The sequence below is a fragment of the Ranitomeya variabilis genome, chromosome 2 (genome assembly GCF_051348905.1).
Source record: "Ranitomeya variabilis isolate aRanVar5 chromosome 2, aRanVar5.hap1, whole genome shotgun sequence".
In the NCBI taxonomy this organism is placed as follows: domain Eukaryota; kingdom Metazoa; phylum Chordata; class Amphibia; order Anura; family Dendrobatidae; genus Ranitomeya; species Ranitomeya variabilis.
In genome coordinates this window covers 1058060098-1058083188 of record NC_135233.1, presented here as the reverse complement: position 1 = coordinate 1058083188, position 23091 = coordinate 1058060098, and the positions used below count along the sequence as shown (strand labels likewise).

The window sequence follows — 23091 nt, the reverse complement described above, 5'->3', positions numbered from 1 at the left end:
AACCAGGGCAAACATCGGGTTACTAAGTGCGGCCCTGCGCTTAGTAACCCGATGTTTACCCTGCTTACAAGCGAACGCATGACAGCGAATGACAGCGGGAGATCCAGTGACGAAAAAAAAAAGTTCCAAACGATCTGCTACGACGTACGATTCTCAGCGGGGTCCCTGATCGCTGCTGCGTGTCAGACACAGCGATATCGTATGGATATCGCTGGAACGTCACGGATCGTACCGTCGTAGCGACCAAAGTGCCACTGTGAGACGGTACCCTAACATACACTTTTAGGAAAACTTTTGTATTTTGGGCTTGCAGAATGCAATCCATTATTCTTGATCTGAAGAAGCAGCTTTGATGCAACTATACCAAGAGTCATTAGCAAAAAAAACACATCCCATTGTTTCAAAAGCACTTAATGTCTGTAAGAGAGCGCTTATAATTTACTGCACTCCTAGAAGGGCTTGACATTCAGGAGAATTACTCTGGAAAAAAAAACAACAAAAAAGCAGCACAACATTTCTATTTATTGGTAAATCTCAATGAATCACGAGCGAGGCAGCACCTGCTTTGGTTACTATAGTCCATGAGTAATTGCCGTGTCACAATGTAAAGGTTCTGGCATACATCCTCCGGCTGCGCCGCTGTACATTAGTGACCTGGATAAAAATGTATATAAATCTACGAGGCGGCCTCAAACCACAAACCAAAATAGCAGAGATACAAATGTGGCTGCTCAGGCTTTCTTCAGATACAGTAAATCTAACAGTAGGTATTTATCACATTCACAGTAGACAGTAAGAGTCTTATACAGGATCTCGGAGCTTACCATCACCTGTGTGCAGCTAATCGGAACATCTAGGAAAAGCTACAAAACGTCTGGACGCTGCCATGTACCAGCGGCTTTCCAGGTCACACTTAGTAAAATACACCCAAGACCTTAACCCCTTCATGACCTTGGGATTTTCCATTTTTCCGTGTTCGTTTTTCGCTCCCATCCTTCCCAGAGCCATAACTTTTTATTTTTCCGTTAATATGGCCATGTGAGGGCTTATTTTTTGGCAGGACGAGTTGTACTTTTGAACGTCATCATTGGTTTTACCATGTCGTTTACTAGAAAATGGGAAAAAGAATTCCAAGTGCGGTGAAATGGCAAAAAAAGTGCAATCCAATGCGTGTTTTTTTCTTGGCTTTTTTGCTAGGTTCACTAAATGCTAAAACTGACCTCCATTATGATTCTCCAGGTCATTAAGAGTTCATAGACACCAAACATGTCTAGGTTTTTTTTTATTTAAGTGGTGAAAAAAAAATCCAAACTTTGCTGAAAAAAAAATAAAAAAATTGCACCATATTCCGATACCCGTAGCGTCTCAATTTTTCGAGATCTCGGGTCAGGTGAGGGCTTATTTTTTGCGTGCCAAGGCGACATTTCTAGTGATACCATTTTGGTGCAGATAAGTTATTTTGATCGCCTGTTATTACATTTTAATGCAATGTTGCGGCGACCAAAAGAACGTAATTCGGGAGTTTCAAATTTTTTTATCGCTACGCCGTTTAGCGATCAGGTTAATCCTTTATTTTTTATTGATAGATCAGGCGATTCTGAACCCGGCGATACCAAATATGTGTATATTTGATTTTATTTTTATTGTTTTATTTTGAATGGGGCAAAAGGGGGGTGATTTAAACTTTTATATTTTTTTATTTATTTCATATTTTCTTTAAGCATTTTTTTTTTTTACTTTTGCCATGCTTCAATAGCCTCCCAGCAGAAGCTAGAAGCTGGCACAACTGGATCGGCTCTGCTACATAGGAGCGATCATCAGATCGTTCCTATGCAGCTGAATTACAGGCTTGCTATGAGCGCCGACCACAGGGTGGCGCTCACAGCAAGCCGGCATCAGCAACCATAGAGGTCTCATGTGCCCTGGGTCGGCGATGCGTGCATTTCCGGCCGGATGTGGTAGTTAAATGCCGCTGTCAGCGGCATTTAACTAGTTAATAGCGGCGGGTAGATCGCGATTCCACTCGCCGCTATTGCGCGCACATTTCAGCTGTACAAAACAGCTGATATGTCGCGGCTTTGATGCGGGCTCACCGCCAGAGGCCACATCAAAGCAGGGGATCTGACCTCGGACGTACTATCCCGTCCGAGGTCAGAAAGGGGTTAAAGGGAAACTGTCAGTAGGATTGTGCACAGTAAACTACACACAGTGTCAGATCTGCGCCGTTATACTGATTACAATGATACCTTGGGTGATGAAATCCGTCTTGTGGTGGTTTCTTAATCTTTATTTTCATTTTTGTGTTAATGATATGCTTATATCCTAAGGCGGGGTCGGTGTATGTGGTGCTCTGATTATATATTCATAATGGTGACTGTTGACAGGTCACTAATTCCTCACTGACCCGCCCCCTAGTTTGCATAATGAATACCATCACATACTGATTAAAGGAAAAAAAAAAAACCTGCAGGCAGGCGTCGGCCATGTCACCTGCGCTGCTGCATACTCGCATGGTTACTGTGCACTTAATCCCTTTTGCTGATTTAATTGAGCGAGGAAACAAAAATGTAAATCAGAATAAGGCCGGGGACACACTTAACGTATAAAAAAACGGTCCGTTTTTCACGGCCGATTATCGCACAAATGTTTCAAAAACAGTGATCCGTGTGCAGTGCGAGGATGCGATTTCCTCGCATCAAATGATCCGTGTGACATCCGTATGGCATCCGTATGCCGAGATTTTCTCGCAGGCTTGCAAAACCGACATCTAATGGATTTATGTGCTCAAATGTTCGGGAAAACATATATACAGATATATATATATATATCATTGAGACACATATATATATTCTGTATTTATATTTCATTCAGCGCGATATCTGTGAAAAGCCGGTAATTCAATTGCCGGCTTTGCATTTCTCCTTCACAAACCCGACATGATATGAGACATGGTTTAAATACAGTAAACCATCTCATATCCCCTTTTTTTTTTGCATATTCCACACTACTAATGTTAGTAGTGTGTGTGTGCAAAATTTGTCCGCTGTAGCTGCTCAAATAAAGGGGTAAATGGCGGAAAAAATTGGCGTGGGCTCCCGCGCAATTTTCTCCGCCAGAATGGTAAAGCCAGTGACTGAGGGCAGATATTAATAGCCAGGAGAGGGTCCATGGTTATTGGCCCCCCCCGTGGCTAAAAACATCTGCCCCCAGCCACCCCAGAAAAGGCACATCTGGAAGATGCGCCTATTCTGGCACTTGGCCACTCTCTTCCCACTCCCTGTAGCGGTGGGCTATGGGGTAATGAAGGGTTAATGCCACCTTGCTATTGGAAGGTGACATTAAGCCAGATTAACCCCTTCACCCCCGGAGCTTTTTCCGTTTTTCCGTTTTCGTTTTTCGCTCCCCTCCTTCCCAGAGCCATAACTTTTTTATTTTTCCGTCAATTTGGCCATGTGAGGGCTTATTTTTTGCGGGACGAGTTGTACTTTTGAACGACATCATTGGTTTTAGCATGTCGTGTACTAGAAAACGGGAAAAAAATTCCAAGTGCAGTGAAATTGCAAAAAAAGTGCAATCCCACACTTGTTTTTTGCTTGCCTATTTTGCTATGTTCACTAAATGCTAAAACTGACCTGCCATTATGATTATCCAGGTCACTACGAGTTCATAGACACCTAACATGACTAGGTTATTTTTCACCTAAGTGGTGAAAAAAAATTCCAAACTTTGCAAAAAACAAAACAAAACAAAATTGCGCCATTTTCCGATACTCGTAGCGTCTCCATTTTTCGTGATCTGGGGTCAGGTGAGGACTTATTTTTTGCGTGCCGAGCTGGCGTTTTTAATGATAGCATTTTGGTGTAGATACGTTCTTTTGATCGCCCGTTATTGCATTTTAATGCAATTTCGTGGTGACCAAAAAAACGTAAATCTGGCGTTTCAAATTTTTTTCTCATTACGCCATTTAGCGATCAGGTTAATGCTTTTTTTTTATTGATAGATCGGGCGATTCTGAACGCGGCGATACCAAATATGTGTAGGTTGGGGGTTTTTTTTATTGATTTATTTTGATTGGGGCGAAAGGGGGGTGATTTAAACTTTTATATTTTTTTTATTTTTTTCACATTTTTAAAAACTTTTTTTTTTTACTTTTGCCATGCTTCTATAGCCTCCATGGGAGGCTAGAAGCAGGCACAGCCCGATCGGCTCTGCTACATAACAGCGATCATCAGATCGCTGTTATGTAGCTAAAATGCAGGTGTGCTGTGAGCGCCGACCACAGGGGGGCGCTCACAGCCACCGGCAATCAGTAACCATAGAGGTCTCAAGGACCTCTATGGTTACAATGGAGGAGCATCGCCGACCCCCGATCATGTGACGGGGGTCGGCGATGCGCTCATATCCGGCCGCACGGCCGGATGCGGTAGTTAAATGCCGCTGTCTGCGTTTGACAGCGGCATTTAACTAGTTAATACCGGCGGGTGATCGCGATTTCACCCGCTGCTATTGCGCGCACATGTCAGCTGTAAAAAACAGCTGACATGTCGCGACTTTGATGTGCGCTCACCGCCGGAGCGCACATCAAAGCGGGGGTCCCGACATGTGACGTACTATTCCGTCACATGTCGGGAAGAGGTTAATAATGGAGAGGCGTCAATTATGTCACCTATCCATTATTAATCCAATTATTTGAAAGTGTTAAAAAACACACACACACACACGATTAAAAAGTATTTTAATGAAATAAACAGCGGTTGTTTTAATATTTTATTGCTCTCTCAATCCATTTTCAGACCCTCGCTTGGCAAAACAATAAACACACAATATACATACCTTCTGCTGACCCGTCACATCCCATGAGGTAATCCATCTGAAGGGGTTAAAATAATTTACAAGCAGGAGCCCTGCAAAAGCAGCTATGCTCATGCTTGTAAGCCCCGGCGAATGAAGGAAATGTAGGTCATTGACCTACATTTCCTTCAGTCGCGGTGATGCGCCCCCTGGTGGATGTCCTCATATGACCTGGAGCGTGGGAAAAAGTTCCCAGGCTGCAGTTCATGAGAACATCCAGCAGGGGCGCATCACCGCGACTGAATGCAAGTATAGATCACTGTGCTTTCCTTTCAGCACCCGGGGATTACAGGCACGAGCGAGTGGTTTATCGCAGCTCCTGCCTGTAATATTAGTTAACCCCTTCAGATGGATTACTTCGTGGGACGTGACAGTTCATCAGAAGGTATGTATCTTGTGTGTTTATTGTTTTGCCAAGCGAGGGTCTGAAAATGGAATGAGAGAGCAATAAAATATTAAAACAACCGCTGTGTTTATTTCATTAAAATACTTTTAAATCATGTGTGTGTGTTTTTTTAACCCTTTCAAACAATTGGATTAATAATGGATAGGTGTCATAATTGACGCCTCTCCATTATTAATCTGGCTTAATGTCACCTTCCAATAGCAAGGTGGCATTAACCCTTCATTACCCCATAGCCCACCGCTACAGGGAGTGGGAAGAGAGTGGCCAAGTGCCAGAATAGGCGCATCTTCCAGATGTGCCTTTTCTGGGGTGGCTGGGGGCAGATGTTTTTAGCCACGGGGGGGCCAATAACCATGGACCCTCTCCTGGCTATTAATATCTGCCCTCAGTCACTGGCTTTACCATTCTGGCGGAGAAAATTGCGCGGGAGCCCACGCCAATTTTTTCCGCCATTTAACCCTTTATTTGAGCAGCTACAGCGGCCAAATTTTGCACATACACACTACTAACATTGGTAGTGTGGAATATGCAAAAAAAAGGGGGATATGAGATGGTTTACTGTATGTAATCATGTCTCATATCCTGTCGGGTTTGTGAAGGAGAAATGCAAAGCCGGCAATTGAATTACCGGCTTTTCTATAGAACACCGCTGCGTATTTCTCGCAATGCACACGCATGGTCCGTGTGTAATCCGATTTTTTCTCGCACCCATAGACTTTCATTGGCGAGTCTCGGCCGAGATACGCTGACAATCGCAGCCTGCTGCGAGTTCCCTCGGATCCGAAATACGGTGGAGAAAATATCGGATGATGGGAGCTGCACCATAGATTAACATTGGGCCGAGTGCTATGCGATTTTTTATCGCATAGCACTCGTCCGTATTACGGTCTAGTGTGACCCCGGCCTAAGGCGCCCGCTGCACCTGCGCAGAAGCAGCTATCGGTTTGTATAGAGATGCAATAGCTGCCGTTGTGCCGGTGACGCCATCTTACAGGAGAAGAAAACAAAATTTCCTCCGCCAAGATGGCGCCGCCCGTGCAGCTATCAGCGATCTCAGAGCTGTTACTGCGCAGGCGGCGCCATCTTGGAGGAGGAAATTGTCTTTTCTTTATCTGCATTATGCTGTACTACAGAACGTCAGTTCCAGTCTCCAACATCATGTCCGCCCTCTCTCTCAAACTCAACCTCTCCAAAACTGAACTTCTGCTCCCGTCGTCTACTAACTTCCCTAAAACTGACATGTCCCTCTCCGTGGGTGGCACCATAATAACACCCCGGCAGCAGGCACGCTGTCTGGGTGTTATATTTGACTCCGATCTCTCCTTCACCTCCCATATACAATCTCTTGCCCGCTTGTGCCACTTACACCTAAAGAACATCTCTAGAACCCACCCTTTTCTCACCATGGAAACAACAAAAACCCTCACTGTCGCCCTGATCCACTCCCACCTGGACTACTGTAACGCTCTACTAATTGGCCTCCACCTTACTCGACTTTCTCCTCACCAGTCTATCCTTAATGCAGCAGCCAGGGTTGTCCATCTGGCTAATCGGTATTCAGACGTGTCCGCTCTTCGCCAGTCATTACACTGGCTGTCCATTCATTACAGGATCCAATTCAAAGTACTTGTTCTCACCCACAAAGCTCTCCACAGTGCGGCACCCCCTTACATCTCCTCCCTCATTTCTGTCTATCGGCCTAACTGACCTCTGCGCTCTGAAAATGACTTTCGACTAACCTCTGCATTAATCCGTACCTCCCACTCCCGACTCCAAGACTTCTCCCGTGCTGCGCCAATCCTCTGGAATGCTCTACCCCAAGATATTAGGACCATCCACAATTTGCATAGTTTTAGGCGCTCCCTCAAAACACATTTGATCAGAGCGGCCTATCACGTTCCCTAATCAAAGTCATTTTATGTTTGTGTGTAGCCCATTCACTACTTCCATCTATCCCCCACTCCTTGAAGATGGCTGGAACATCATTGTAAATACATCATTGTAAATACACACCTGTACTTTGTATCTCCCCCACCTCATTGTAGATTGTAAGCTCTCACGAGCAGGGTCGTCTTATTGTGCTTTAATTATTATATTGCTAACGTTGTTACTTATGACTGCTGTGATTGAAACTGTTAAACTGTAAAGCGCTGCGGAATATGTTGGCGCTGTATAAATAAAGATTATTATTATTATGAATATCTAATCAGATCACCACATACACCAGCCCCGCCTTAGGCCACGAGGATCTCATTAACACAAAACTGAAAATAAAGATTAAACAACCATAAGACGGATGTCATCACCAAGTATCATTGAAATCAGTAGAACGGCGCCGACCTGACACTGTCTGTAGGTTATTGTGCACAATCCTGCTGACAGGGGCACTTTAAACCAGACCAGATCTTGGGTGGGACATGACAGATCATAATGGGTTTGCGACATTAACATTTTCAGGACATAGAAGTTTTTCAATTTTGTGCTTTTTTTCTTTTGTATTCCTCCTCTTGCAAGAGCCAGAACTTTTTTTTTTCCTTCAATTTGGCTATGAGGGATTGTTTGCTTTGAATCACTCCATTCACTTTACCCTAAAACGTATTTAGGCTATGTGCCCAAGTTGCGGATTTCTGTGCCAATTTTTCTGCTCAGTTTTTGAAAAATCCACAGGATTTCCAGCATTTTGTGAGGATTTCACATGCATTTTTACACCTGCGAATTCCTATTGAGGAGCAGGTGTAAAACGCTGCGGAATCCGCACAAAGAATTGACATGCTGCGGAAAATACAATGCAGCGTTTCCGTGCTGTATTTTCCGCAGCATGTGCACTGCGGATTTTGTTTTCCATAGGTTTACATGGTACAGTACAACGCATGAAAAACTGCTGCGCATCTGTAGCGGCCAATCGGCTGCGAATCCACAGGCAAATCCGCAGCATGTGCACAGACCCTTAGGGTGTGTGTCCACGTTCAGGAAACGTTGCGTTTTTGCCGCAGCGTCAAAAACGCAGCGTCCAGATGTTACAGCATAGTGGAGGGGATTTAATGAAATCCCGTCTCCACTGTGCATTAAAAAATGCATGCTTTTTTCCCGCAAAAACGCACATGCTACAATGAGCAAAACACGCAGGAACACCGCAGGTGACCTGCCAGTGACCTCAGGTGCATTTTTGGTCAGGATTTTACCTGCATAAAATCCTGACCAAAGCCTGAAGCAAACCTGAACGTGGACACATACCCTTAAAGAGAAAAAAAGGATACCACCATTATTTCTTTGGGTTTTGTTTTTTTGGTATTAACTGTGAGGTTAAAATGGCCTTGTAAGATGATTCTGCAGGTCCGTACAATACCAAACTTCTAAGGCCACGTTCACACTTTGCGGCCTGCTCTGCGGGTTAATCCCGCAGCGGAATTGATAATCTGCAGGGCAAAACCGCTGCGGTTATCCCTGCAGATTTATCGCGGTTTGTTCCGCGGTTTCCACTGCGGGTTTCCGCCTATACTATTGATGCTGCATATGCAGCAATATGCAGCATCAATAGTAATGTAAAAAATAATAAAAATCTGTTATACTCACCCTCCGATGTCCGGATCTCCACGGTGCTGCAGGCGGCTGTGCCGACAAGGACCTTCGTGACGTCACGGTCATGTGACCGCGGCGTCATCACGGTCATGTGACCGCGACGTCACCACAGGTCCTGCAAGCACAGCAACTGAGACCGGACGCCGCGGGCAGCGCTGAGAGGTGAGTATAGCATCATTTTTTATTTTAATTCTTTTTTTTACACCAAAATATGGTTCCCAGGGCCTGGAGGAGAGTCTCCTCTCCTCCACCCCGGGTACCACCCGCACATTATCCGCTTAACTTCCCGCAACGTGGGAACAGCCCCATGCGGAAAGTGAGCAGATCAATGCATTTCTATGGGTGCAGAACCGCTGCGATTCTGCACCAAGAAGTGACATGCTCCTTTTTTTCCCGCAGAAAAGCCGCGCGGCTTTTCCCACGGAAATCCGCAGCGTGGGCACAGCGGGTTTTGTTTTCCATAGGGTAACATTGTACTGTACCCTGCATGGAAAACTGCTGCGGATCCGCAGTGTCAAATCCGCTGCGGATCCGCGGCAAAACCCGCAAAGTGTGAACGTAGCCTAAGGCTTTTTTTTTTTTAACCCCTTCCCGACCCATGACGCCACGTAGGCGTCATGAAAACCCGTGCCTTCCCGACCCATGACGCCTATGTGGCGTCATGGAATGATCGCGTCCCTGCAGATCGGGTGAAGGGGTTAACTCCGATTTCACCCGATCTGCAGAGACAGGGGGAGTGGTGCTTCAGCCCAGGGGGGGTGGCTTCACCCCCCCGTGGCTACGATCGCTCTGATTGGCTGTTGAAAGTGAAACTGCCAATCAGAGCGATTTGTAATATGTCACCTGAAAAAACGGTGAAATATTACAATCCAGCCATGGCCGATGCTGCAATAACATCGGCCATGGCTGGAAAACCTAATCTGCCCCCACCCCACCCCACCGATCGCCCCCCCAGTGCTCCGGTGCGTGGTCCGCCCCCCTAAGTGGTCCTGTCCGCTCCTCCGTCCTCCTGTCCGCTCCCCCCGTGCTCCGGTGCCCCCTCCCTGTGCTCCGGTCCCCCCCCCCCCCCCGTGATCCGATCACCCCCCCCTACATACTTACCGGCCTCCCGGTGTCCGTCCGGCTTCTCCATGGGCGCCGCCATCTTCCAATATGGCGGGCGCATGCGCACTGCGCCCGCAGAGTCTGCCGGCTGTCAAATTCATTTCAGAAGTATTTTGATCACTGCGATATAGCCTATCGCAGTGATCAAAATGAAAAAAAAGTAAATGACCCCCCTTTATCACCCCCATAGGGACAATAATAAAAATAAATAAAATATATTTTTTTTTTTTTTCTGCTAGGGTTAGGGTTAGAACTAGGGTTAGAATTAGGGTTAGAATTAGGGGTAGGGGTAGGGGTAGGGTTAGGGCATGTGCACACAGTGCGGATTTGGCTGCGAATCCGCAGCGGATTGCCGCGGATCCGCAGCGGATCCGCAGCGGATTGGCCGCGGATCCGCAGCGGATTGGCCGCTGCGAATTCGTAGCAGTTTTCCATCAGGTTTACAGTACCATGTACACCTATGGAAAACCAAATCTGCTGTGCCCATGGTGCGGAAAATACCGTGCGGAAACGCTGTGTATTTTCCGCAGCATGTCAATTTTGTGCGGATTCCGCAGCGTTTTACACCTGTTCCTCAATAGGAATCCGCAGGTGAAATCCGCACAAAAAAACACTGGAAATCCGCTGTAAATCCGTAGGTAAAACGCAGTGCCTTTTACCTGCGGATTTTTCAAAAATGGTGCGGAAAAATCTCACACGAGTCCGCAAAGTGGGCACATAGCCTTAGGGTTAGGGTTGGAATTAGAGTTAGGGTACCGTCTCACAGTGGCACTTTGATCGCTACGACGGTACGATCTGTGACGTTCCAGGGATATCCATACGATATCGCTGTGTCTGACACGCAGCAGCGATCAGGGACCCTGCTGAGAATCGTACGTCGTAGCAGATCGTTTGGAACTTTCTTTCGTCGCTGGATCTCCCGCTGTCATCGCTGGATCGTTGTGTGTGACAGCTATCCAGCGATGCGTTCACTTGTAACCAGGGTAAACATCGGGTTACTAAGTGCAGGGCCGCGCTTAGTAACCCGATGTTTACCGTGGTTACCAGCGTAAAAGTAAAAAAAAAAAAAAAACGTACATACTCACATTTCGGTGTCCTTCAGGTCCCTTGCCGTCTGCTTCCCGCTCTGACTGTCTGCCGGCCGGAAAGTGAGAGCACAGCACAGCAGTGACGTCACCGCTGCGCTCTGCTCTCACTGTACGGCGGCACTCAGTCAGAGCGGGAAGCAGACGGCAAGGGACCTGAAGGACACCAAAATGTGAGTATGTACGTTTTTTTTTTTTTACTTTTACGCTGGTAACCACGGTAAACATCGGGTTACTAAGCGCGGCCCTGCGCTTAGTAACCCGATGTTTACCCTGGTTACCCGGGACCTTGGCATCGTTGGTCGCTGGAGAGCGGTCTGTGTGACAGCTCCCCAGCGACCACACAATGACTTTCCAACGATCATGGCCAGGTCGTATCGCTGGTCGTGATCGTTGGTAAATCGTTATGTGAGACGGTACCCTTAGGGTTGGAATTAGGGCTAGGGTTGGAAATAGGGTTAAGATTAGGCTTGTGGTTAGGGTTAAGGATAGGGTTAGGGTTGTGTTGGGGTTATAGTTGTGGGTAGGGTTGGGATTAGGGTTAGGATTAGGGTTGGATTTAGGGTTACGGGTGTGTTGGGGTTAGGGTTGTGGTTAGGGGTGTGTTGGGGTTAGGGTTGTGATTAGGGTTATGGCTACAGTTGGGATTAGGGTTAGGGGTGTGTTGGGGTTAGTGTTGAAGTTAGAATTGAGGGGTTTCCACTGTTTAGGCACATCAGGGGTCTCCATCGCAACATGGCGCCACCAATGATTCCAGCCAATCTTGCGTTCAAAAAGTCAAATGGTGCGCCCTCCCTTCCAAGCCCCGACGTGCGCCCAAACAGTGGTTTACCCCCACATATGGGATACCAGCGTACTCAGGACAAACTGGGCAACAACTATTGGGGTCCAATTTCTCCTGTTACCCTTGCAAAAATAAAAAATTACTTGCTAAAACATAATTTTGAGGAAAGAACAATTATTTTTTATTTTCACGGCTCTACGTTATAAACTTATGTGAAACACTTGGGGGTTGAAAGTGCTCACCACACATCTAGATAAGATCCTTTTGGGGTCTAGTTTCCAAAATGGGGTCACTTGTGGGGTGTTTCTACTGTTTAGGCACATCAGGGGCTCTGCAAATGCAACGTGACGCTCGCAGACCATTCCATCAAAGTCTGCATTTCAAATGTCACTACTTCCCTTCCGAGCCCTGACGTGCGCCCAAACAGTGGTTTACCCCCACATATGGGGTACCAGCGTACTCACAACAAACTGGGCAACAAATATTGGGGTCCAATTTCTCCTGTTACCCTTGTGAAAATAAACAATTGCTTGCTAAAACATCTTTTTTGAGGAAAGAAAATTGATTTTTTATTTTCACGGCTCTGCGTTGTAAACTTCTGTGAAGCACTTGGGGGTTGAACATGCTCACCACACATCTAGATAAGTTCCTTAGGGGGTCTAGTTTCCAAAATGGGGTCACTTGTGGGGGGTTTCTACTGTTTAGGCACATCAGGGTCTCTGCAAACATAACATGATTCCCGCAGACCATTCCATCAAAGTCTGCATTCCAAATCGTCACTACTTCCCTTCCGAGCCCCGCCATGTGCCCAAACAGTGGTTTACCCCCACATATGGGGTATCAGCGTACTCAGGAGAAACTGGACAACAACTTTTGGGGTCAAATTTTTCCTGTTACCCTTGGGAAAATTAAAAAATTCTGGGCTAAAAAAATATTTTTGAGGAAAGAAAACACATGTTTTATTTTCACGTCTCTGCGTTATAAACTTCTGTGAAGCACTTGGGGGTTCAAAGTGCTCACCACACATCTAGATTACTTCCTTGGGGGTCTAGTTTCCAAAGTGGGGTCAATTGTGGGGAGTTCCTACTGTTTAGGCACATCAGGGGCTCTGCAAACGCAACGTGACGCCCGCAGAGCATTCCATTAAAGTCTGCATTTCAAAACGTCACTACTTCCCTTCCGCTCCCCGACGTGTGCCAAAACAGTGGTTTACCCCCACATATGGGGTATCAGCGTACTCAGGAGAAACTGCACAACAACTTTTGGGGTCCAATTTCTCCTGTTACCCTTGGGAAAATAAAAAATTGTGGGTTAAAAAATCATTTTTGAGGAAAGAAAAATATTTTTTTATTTTCATGGCTCTGCGTTATAAACTTCTGTGAAGCACTTGAGGGTTCAAAGTGCTCACCACACATCTAGATTAGTTCCTTGGGAGGTCTAGTTTCCAAAATGGGGTCACTTGTGTGGGAGCTCCAATGTTTAGACACACAGGGGCTCTCCAAACGCGACATGGTGTCCGCTAATGATTGGAGCTAATTTTCCATTCAAAAAGCCAAATGGCGTGCCTTCCCTTCCGAGCCCTGCCGTGCGCCCAAACAGTGGTTTACCCCCACATATGGGGTATCATCGTACTCAGGACAAACTGGACAACAACATTTGGGGTCCAATTTCTCCTATTATCCTTGGGAAAATAAAAAACTCCGGGCTAAAAATCATTTTTGAGGAAAGAAAAATATTTTTTTTTTTCATGGCTCTGCGTTATAAACCTCTGTGAAGCACCTGGGGGTTTTAAGTGCTCACTATACATCTAGATCAGTTCCTTGGGGGGTCTAGTTTCCAAAATGGGGTCACTTGTAGGGGAGCTCCAATGTTTAGGCACACAGGGGCTCTCCGAACGCAACATGGTGTCCACTAACGATTGGAGCTAATTTTCCATTGAAAAAGTCAAATGGCGCGCCTTCCCTTCCAAGCCTTGCCGTGCACCCAAACAGTGGTTTACCCCCACATATGAGGTATCGGCGTACTCAGGAGAAATTGCCCAACAAATTTTAGGATCCATTTTATCCTGTTGCCCATGTGAAAATGAAAAAATTGAGGCTAAAAAAATTTTTTGTGAAAAAAAAGTACTTTTTCATTTTTACGGATCAATTTGTGAAGCACCTGGGGGATTAAAGTGCTCACTATGCATCTAGATAAGTTCCTTGGGGCGTCTAGTTTCCAAAATGGGGTCACTTGTGGGGGAGCTCCAATGTTTAGGCACACGGGGGCTCTCCAAACGCGACATGGTGTCCGCTAAAGATTGGAGCCAATTTTTCATTGAAAAAGTCAAATGGCGCTCCTTCGCTTCCGAGCCCTGCCGTGCCCACAAACAGTGGTTTACCCCCACATATGAGGTATCAACGTACTCAGGACAAATTGGACAACAACTTTTGTGGTCCAGTTTCTCCTTTTACCCTTGGGAAAATAAAAAAAATTGTTGCTAAAAGATCATTTTTGTGACTAAAAAGTTAAATGTTCACTTTTTCCTTCCATGTTGCTTCTGCTGTTGTGAAACACCTGAAGGGTTAATAAACTTCTTGAATGTGGTTTTGAGCACCTTGAGGGGTGCAGTTTTTAGAATGGTGTCACTTTTGGGTATTTTCAGCCATATAGATCCCTCAAACTGACTTCAAATGTGAGGTGGTCCCTAAAAAAATGGTTTTGTAAATTTTGTTGTAAAAATGAGAAATCACTGGTCAAATTTTAACCCTTATAACTTCCTAGCAAAAAAAAAATTTCTTTCCAAAATTGTGCTGATGTAAAGTAGACATGTGGGAAATGTTATTTATTAACTATTTTGTGTCACATAACTCTCTGGTTTAACAGAATAAAAATTCAAAATGTGAAAATTGCGAAATTTTCAAAATTTTCGCCAAATTTCCGTTTTTTTTACAAATAAACTCAGAAATTATCGACCTAAATTTACCACTAACATGAAGCCCAATATGTCACGAAAAAACAATCTCAGAACCGCAAGGATCCGTTGAAGCGTTCCTGAGTTATTACCTCATAAAGGGACACTGGTCAGAATTGCAAAAAATGGCAAGGTCATTAAGGCCAAAATAGGCTGGGTCATGAAGGGGTTAACTAAAAAAAAAAATTTATTGCAAAACTTTTCCTATTTTTTGCTCACTGTACTTTAGTTTTTATTTTGGCTTACATAACACATCATGATGGCTTATTACATTTTTTTTTAAGGGTAGCAGGGTGACCAAAAAAACAATTTCCTATACAATGTCGTGGGTGGGGTGGCCATCAGAAGTGACCGCCCTTATTTTAAAGCCATTAAAATATTGCCGTCATGCTGGTAGCTTGCAGTTATTGCCGCTGTCAGCGGAATTTAACAGGTTAATGAGTGTGAGCAAGTAACACACAGCCTTTACATCACCCTGTGAGCAGGCTCCTTACACCAGCTACAGATTTGTACAACGGATATCTGTAAGGGGTTAAATAGTAACCGTTGTCTTCAATTTTTATTTCATAAATCAATAGCAAATACGAAAATAACAAACTTTGTCATATATCTTATCAGAGAAATCGGCTTCTTTCTCCTTCAGGACTGATCATTTATCACCAAAATTTTCAATTCACAAGTAAACACTGTATTTAGTGAAGACAGACTGTCCCAATGCTGAGATAGGAGAGGACTATTTGGGACTGAGGAGGGAGGAGTTCTCCATAGACGTTTATCAGCACCAACTGTCATTTCCCATCTGAGTAAAGACAGTGTTTGTATTCACTGAAGACACATTTTACCCATGAATGGAGAACTTTTGAGAAAAAAACGATCAGTCCTTCATAAGAAAGAAGCACATTTAAACACAATAGGTGTTTGCACACATGGACATTTAAAGGGAACCTGTCACCCCCAAAATCGAAGGGGAGCCAAGCCCACCGGCATCAGGGGCTTATCTACAGCATTCTGGAATGCTGTAGATAAGCCCCCGATGTATCCTGAAAGATGATAAAAAGAGGTTAGATTATACTCACCTGGGGGGGGCGGTCCGATCCGATGGGCGTCGCGGTCTGGGGCCTCCCATCTTCTTACGATGACGTCCTCTTCTTGTCTTCCTGCTGCGGCTCCTGCGCAGGCGTACTTTGTCTGCCCTGTTGAGGGCACCATAAAGTACTGCAGTGTGCAGGCCCCGGGCCTCTCTGACCTTTCCCGGCGCCTGCGCACTGCAGTACTTTGCTCTGCCATCAACAGGACAAAGTGCGCCGGGCCCGCAGCGTGAAGACAAGAAGAGGACGTCATCGTAAGAAGATGGGAGGAGCTGGACCAGACTGAGACGCCCATCGGACTGGACCGCAGTGGGACCGCCCCTGGGTGAGTATAATCTAACTTCTTTTTCTCATCTTTTAGGATACATCGGGGGCTTATCTACAGCATTACAGAATGCTGTAGATAAGCCCCTGATGCTGGTGGGCTTAGCTCACCTTCGATTTTGGGGGTGTCAGGTTCCCTTTAAACCCTTCAATGATGTTGTCAAAAGTGACTACGGCATCTAGATGGTTAACAGAGTGCAAGCTTCCTCTTTAACTCCACCTTGAGATCATGATTGGGAGGTCCTGATGATTGCCATGGCCAAATAACGGCCATACGAATAGGCTGGCCATAGGGGCCTGTTCAGAAGTCAGCAACATTTAGGTGTTAAAAATAACTTTGCATTAACTCCTGAAAAGTACCTGAAGGGTTAATAAACTGCCTGAAAGCAGTTTTGAATATGTTGAGGGGCCCTGTTTCTAAAATGGTATTACTTTGGGGGTGTTTTCCAATATATAAGACCCCAAAATAATTTTAAAACTGAGTAGGTGTCTAAAAAATTAAGTTTTGTAAATTTCTCAAAAAAATGAAAAATTGCCGATACCGAGCTGTTATTCACTCTCCCCTCCAGTCGTTGTTGATGGGCTGCAGCAGTGATGTCACATCGACCCAGTATCCTGGCACTGCAGCAGCACTTAATGCGGTGGTCATAAATGCCTATTTAGTACCATAATCTACACTATCTTCTAATATACTTGCATTACAAAGACCCTATCTTTCCCTAATGGCTATTATTTTTTTCCACTTCGTTTTTGATGACGTTTCCTTTGCGACTCCCAGTGCATGCTGGGATACTCAAACTTAGAGTCATCAGGGGGCAGAAACTGAAGTCACTGCCGCAGCCCCATGCCCTCTCCGTGAAACGAAGCTCGTTACAGGGGCAGGGCTAGTCCCTGCTCATGTGCACAATGACAGTGCACTCTCTCGCCGGTCACAATAGCAGTAACCAGCCGGCAACAGAGCGCAATGTCAGAATACCCGTCGTGCAGAGACCAGCGCAGCCCCCCACAAGAGACATCTCAAATCTCTGCACCCCAAGTATTCTAAGAATGTGCTCTGTTGCTGGCTCGTTACTGCTGATCTCAGCAGTCAAGAGAGAGCGCTGTCATTGTGCACGTTGGACAGGGACTAGCCCAGCCCCTGAAACAAGCATCACGGATGAATCTTCGTTTCAGGGAGAGGACACAGGGGTTGAGCAGTGACCGCAACATCTGCCCCCTGATGACGCATCATTACAGTATCACAGCATGCAACTCATAAATGAAGGGTCATCAAAAAGTGGAAAAATAGAAAAGCTGCCATATAGTGTAGTGACGGAATGATGGGGAATATTTCAAGTATCTCAAGTATATTAAAAAAAAATAGTTCAGATTATGGAATAGACAGGGATTTAGGAGGAAAATTATTTTTCTTTGGACCACCCCTTTAATGTCCCCGCTCTCATGGAAACAAACATAGCAGGAAAGCTGATGCTGCACTGTGCAATTATTAGTATGAATACCAAGCAGATTAATGACAGCTAAAGCTCACTGTTCTCTTTGCAACCAATCAGAGAGCACCTTTCATTTAGAAAAATCACTAATAGAAATGAAGGCTCCACTGTGATTGGACGCAAAGGCAACAAAGAGGTCTCTCATAGAAAGTGGAAGACTAGGGCCCAGAACCGAGGGATGTTTCCTTATAACGTACAACACAGCGACCACTACGATGGAGAGGAGCCGCAGACACCGGACCGGAGACAGTCAGCAGCCATAACCCGGAGAACTCACCGCCTCTCCTCACAGGAACAGCTTCAACCTCAGTCACCGCTGGCCTGCGCGCCAAAAGTGACGTCACAACAGGACCCCAGCGGGCTGAACCAGGAGCGGAGTCACCTGACAGACTTGGGACCACGTGATGCACGTGCAGCCAATCAGCGTAAGGTTCACTGGCGCCAGGCGCAGGCCTGTGGGTGACGTGATGTCTGAGGTAATATGGCGCCAGTTTGTTTTCTCTCAGAGGTTCCCTATGTGTGCAGGAACTGGCTGCGGGAGTGACGGAGCTGAGCTATTGGGGGAAATATTTGCTGTTATTAATATAAAGTCTGTATTGTCTTCAGGAAAATGTACTTTAAGTTTGAACCGCAATAAAACAGGATTTTAGGAGGTTAGATCCCCAGTGATGAGAGTACACAGCACTGCCCACTGGGGGGTGCCAATGATATTTCTGTACATGGTGATGTCACAGATTGGGATGTGTGCGGAGCAGTGATGTCACAGATGGAGATGTGTGTGGAGCAGTGATGTCACAGATGGGGATGTGTGTGGAGCAGTGATGTCACAGATGGGGATGTGTGCGGAGCAGTGATGTCACAGATGGGGATGTGTGCGGAGCAGTGATGTCACAGATGGGGATGTGTGCGGAGCAGTGATGTCACAGATGGGGATGTGTGCGGAGCAGTGATGTCACAGATGGGGATGTGTGCGGAGCAGTGATGTCACAGATGGGTGATGTGTGCGGAGCAGTGATGTCACAGATGGGGGATGTGTGCGGAGCAGTGATGTCACAGATGGGGGATGTGTGCGGAGCAGTGATGTCACAGATGGGGGATGTGTGGGGAGCAGTGATGTCACAGATGGGTGATGTGTGCGGAGCAGTGATGTCACAGATGGGGATGTGTGCGGAGCAGTGATATCACAGATGGGGGATGTGTGCGGAGCAGTGATGTCACAGATGGGGATGTGTGTGGAGCAGTGATGTCACAGATGGGGGATGTGTGGGGAGCAGTGATGTCACAGATGGAGATGTGTGTGGAGCAGTGATGTCACAGATGGGGGATGTGTGCGGAGCAGTGATGTCACAGATGGGGATGTGTGTGGAGCAGTGATGTCACAGATGGGGGATGTGTGGGGAGCAGTGATGTCACAGATGGAGATGTGTGTGGAGCAGTGATGTCACAGATGGGGATGTGCGCGGAGCAGTGATGTCACAGATGGGGATGTGTGCGGAGCAGTGATGTCACAGATGGGGATGTGTGCGGAGCAGTGATGTCACAGATGGGGGATGTGTGGGGAGCAGTGATGTCACAGATGGAGATGTGTGTGGAGCAGTGATGTCACAGATGGGGATGTGTGTGGAGCAGTGATATCACAGATGGGAGATGTGTGCGGAGCAGTGATGTCACAGATGGGGGATGTGTGTGGAGCAGTGATGTCACAGATGGGGATGTGTGTGGAGCAGTGATGTCACAGATGGGGGATGTGTGTGGAGCAGTGATGTCACAGATGGGGATGTGTGCGGAGCAGTGATGTCACAGATGGGGATGTGTGCGGAGCAGTGATGTCACAGATGGGGATGTGTGCGGAGCAGTGATGTCACAGATGGGGATGTGTGCGGAGCAGTGATGTCACAGATGGGGATGTGTGCGGAGCAGTGATGTCACAGATGGGGATGTGTGCGGAGCAGTGATGTCACAGATGGGGATGTGTGCGGAGCAGTGATGTCACAGATGGGGATGTGTGCGGAGCAGTGATGTCACAGATGGGGATGTGTGCGGAGCAGTGATGTCACAGATGGGGATGTGTGCGGAGCAGTGATGTTACAGATGGGGATGTGTGCGGAGCAGTGATGTCACAGATGGGGATGTGTGCGGAGCAGTGATGTCACAGATGGGGATGTGTGCGGAGCAGTGATGTCACAGATGGGGATGTGTGTGGAGCAGTGATGTCACAGATGGGGATGTGTGCGGAGCAGTGATGTCACAGATGGGGATGTGTGCGGAGCTGTCATGTCACAGATGGGGGATGTGTGCGGAGCAGTGATGTCACAGATGGGGATGTGTGTGGAGCAGTGATGTCACAGATGGGGATGTGTGCGGAGCAGTGATGTCACAGATGGGGATGTGTGCGGAGCAGTGATGTCACAGATGGGGATGTGTGCGGAGCAGTGATGTCACAGATGGAGGATGTGTGAGGAGCAGTGATGTCACAGATGGGGATGTGTGCGGAGCAGTGATGTCACAGATGGGAGATGTGTGCGGAGCAGTGATGTCACAGATGGGGGATGTGTGAGGAGCAGTGATGTCACAGATGGGAGATGTGTGCGGAGCAGTGATGTCACAGATGGGGATGTGTGCGGAGCAGTGATGTCACAGATGGGGATGAGTGTGGAGCAGTGATGTCACAGATGGGGATGTGTGCGGAGCAGTGATGTCACAGATGGGGATGTGTGCGGAGCAGTGATGTCACAGATGGGGATGTGTGCGGAGCAGTGATGTCACAGATGGAGGATGTGTGTGGAGCAGTGATGTCACAGATGGGGATGTGTGTGGAGCAGTGATGTCACAGATGGGGATGTGTGCGGAGCAGTGATGTCACAGATGGAGGATGTGTGAGGAGCAGTGATGTCACAGATGGGGATGTGTGCGGAGCAGTGATGTCACAGATGGGGATGTGTGTGGAGCAGTGATGTCACAGATGGAGGATGTGTGTGGAGCAGTGATGTCACAGATGGGGATGTGTGCGGAGCAGTGGTGTCACATATGGGGGATGTGTGCGGAGCAGTGATGTCACAGATGGGAGATGTGTGTGGAGCAGTGATGTCACAGATGGGGATGTGTGCGGAGCAGTGATGTCACAGATGGGAGATGTGTGCGGAGCAGTGATGTCACAGATGGGGGATGTGTGAGGAGCAGTGATGTCACAGATGGGAGATGTGTGCGGAGCAGTGATGTGTGAATGTACAATTTTCATTGTCATGAAAATACAGAAAAATATTTAAATGAGAAGGTGTGTCCAAACTTTTGGTCTGTACTGTAGTTCAGAATTTTCCTTGATTATATACTATAACTTATCTTGTGGAAATGCAATAAGCATATTTAGTACGTTAACGCTTTTAGATAGGAATTAGAGTTGAGCAATACTTGGGATACGTGATAGCTTTCTTTTCTGGGAATTCCGTTGGTCTCAGATCACAGGGCTATGAAAAGCCCCTTTGGAATGGAAGTGTCGCCATGCATGCACACCACTGCCCCATCCATTGCTTATAGGACTGCCTTAGGTAGCCAGGTACAGTGCTTGATTGTATCCAACAGCCTAATTGACAACTAATTGAGCACCAGCATTTCAGCGCCTCATTCTCAGGATCGGTGGGGATCCCAGTGGTCAGACCAAAAGAAGAGGTGATAATTTACAAGTTGGGAATAACCCATTAAAGGAAATGCTGTTTTTATATGCCATAAATGTGTAACAGTTGCAGGTCCTACAGGGCCTCATTGTTCGACTGTTAGAGGTAAGGTGGCCACGTGTGCACAGCTCTTTGCTCATTTGTATGCAAGCTCTGAAAATTGCCAAGCTAGCGAGTTCAGCTGTCCAATAATAAGTGTTGTGTCCTATTTTTGCATTTTGCACTCGGCTGTCATGTTTGTCGAAGAGTACATTTTGAAGTCTTGCTCTGGAGTCCCATCATTTCTTGGTGTGCCCCTGAGAACAAAGGTAACAAAATTTGATAATAGCAGAGGTATTTTTTACAGTTTTGACTATATCGATACTTTTTGGATAACGGTCTGATGCCTCTCACACAGCCAAACCAGATCTCCGCTTTGCACTGACGAGGGGCAGTACCCCGAAACACAGTGTCTGCAAATTGAGATTCTGGTTGGGCTATTATCCTAAGTCATGTGACAAGGCTCGTTAAAGGGTCAACATTGACTTGTAGGATTGCTACCTTCCAATAGGTGGCACTAGAGTTCTAGCTCTCTTCCTCTCTGAAGAGACAGTTTGCATAATTAGAATATATCTAATTGTAATTTAACTATCAAAAACGAAAACAACCTCTAGTTTACAATAAAATTATCAAAGTATTAAAAATTGTGTAATATTACTGAGCTCCACATTTACCCCTTCATGATGGCATAAAGGCAGTCTACTCAAATGTTGAAAAACAAGTTTGTGGGATCACAGGAGGACACCAGATTAGCACAGCAAATATTGAAAGGGTTATTTTCTATACCATAAATGTGTTCTGCCTGCTGATAACTCACATGTCATAATACTGTGATTCTCTATTCATTCCTACACAAACTGCCTGCGTTAATGATTAGCAATTATATTCATCACGTCTCTTACTGTTTATGCTATAGAAATAAGAAACGCCTGAATAGTGTTCTTCTTAAATAGGTTGTCCAGGACTTTGATATTGATGGCCTTCCTAGGATAAGTAATCAATATTAGAATGATTTGAGTTCAACATCTACAACCCCCATTAATCAGGTGCTCACAGGTGTTGAGGCCATAAGTAAACAGTTATGGAGCCATAGCACCACAGCGCTGTACACTCTAGTGACTTTTATAGCCACTTTCCTATACGACAGGTCAGTTCCTGTTGAAGACAATGTGATTTGAGCTGCAGTAGCCAAGAGTGGACATTACACAGTGTACAGAGCTGTGCAGGTCAGACTCTAAATGCTGCATACTTCTGGTAGCCACAAGACCTGCAAACGACTGGTGAGGATGTCGGGTCCTCACTAATCTGATATTGAACAATCCTAAGATTTGGCCATCAATATCTGTTTCTCACCACTCCTGGATCCGGCACCAGGCGATGCTTCCTCTTGTTGCCTCTGGATCCCTCTGCTTCTCTGCCACGGCAACCCAGCGTGCTTCTGTGATGTCACTCTCCTACGCTATGTACCATGGCTCAGACAGCAAGACGCCACCTGGGTACTGAGGTCAACATCGCTGTTGTGTACTCATTGTACAACTCGGATCCTTTACACCACTGACCAGCTCTTCTTTGAGCTCCTTGTACAATTTAGTTCTGCTTCACTGCTGACCTGCTCTGCTACTTTGAAGCACTTGCACAACTCCGCTCTGCTACTTTAAACGACTTGTAGAATTTGGCTTTGCTACACTGCTGACCTTAGTACTGAGGTGACTGGGGC

At 46.3% G+C, this 23091-nt stretch overlaps 1 protein-coding gene across 6 annotated transcripts in view; it reads right to left on the bottom strand.

The window, feature by feature from the left end:
- TDRD15 (tudor domain containing 15) overlaps positions 1–18336 on the bottom strand; it is a 122009-nt gene extending 103673 nt beyond the window's left edge. For 3 of the 6 annotated variants that reach the window (XR_013221984.1, XM_077291493.1, XM_077291492.1), the window contains exon 1: positions 17942–18336. The gene's annotated coding sequence lies outside the window, so the exon portion shown is untranslated. Of the gene's footprint in view, positions 1–17861 lie in introns of all 6 variants that reach the window. The other 3 variants (XR_013221986.1, XR_013221985.1, XM_077291495.1) reach the window with 3 other exon arrangements.
- Between the last annotated feature and the right edge of the window lie 4755 nt (positions 18337–23091).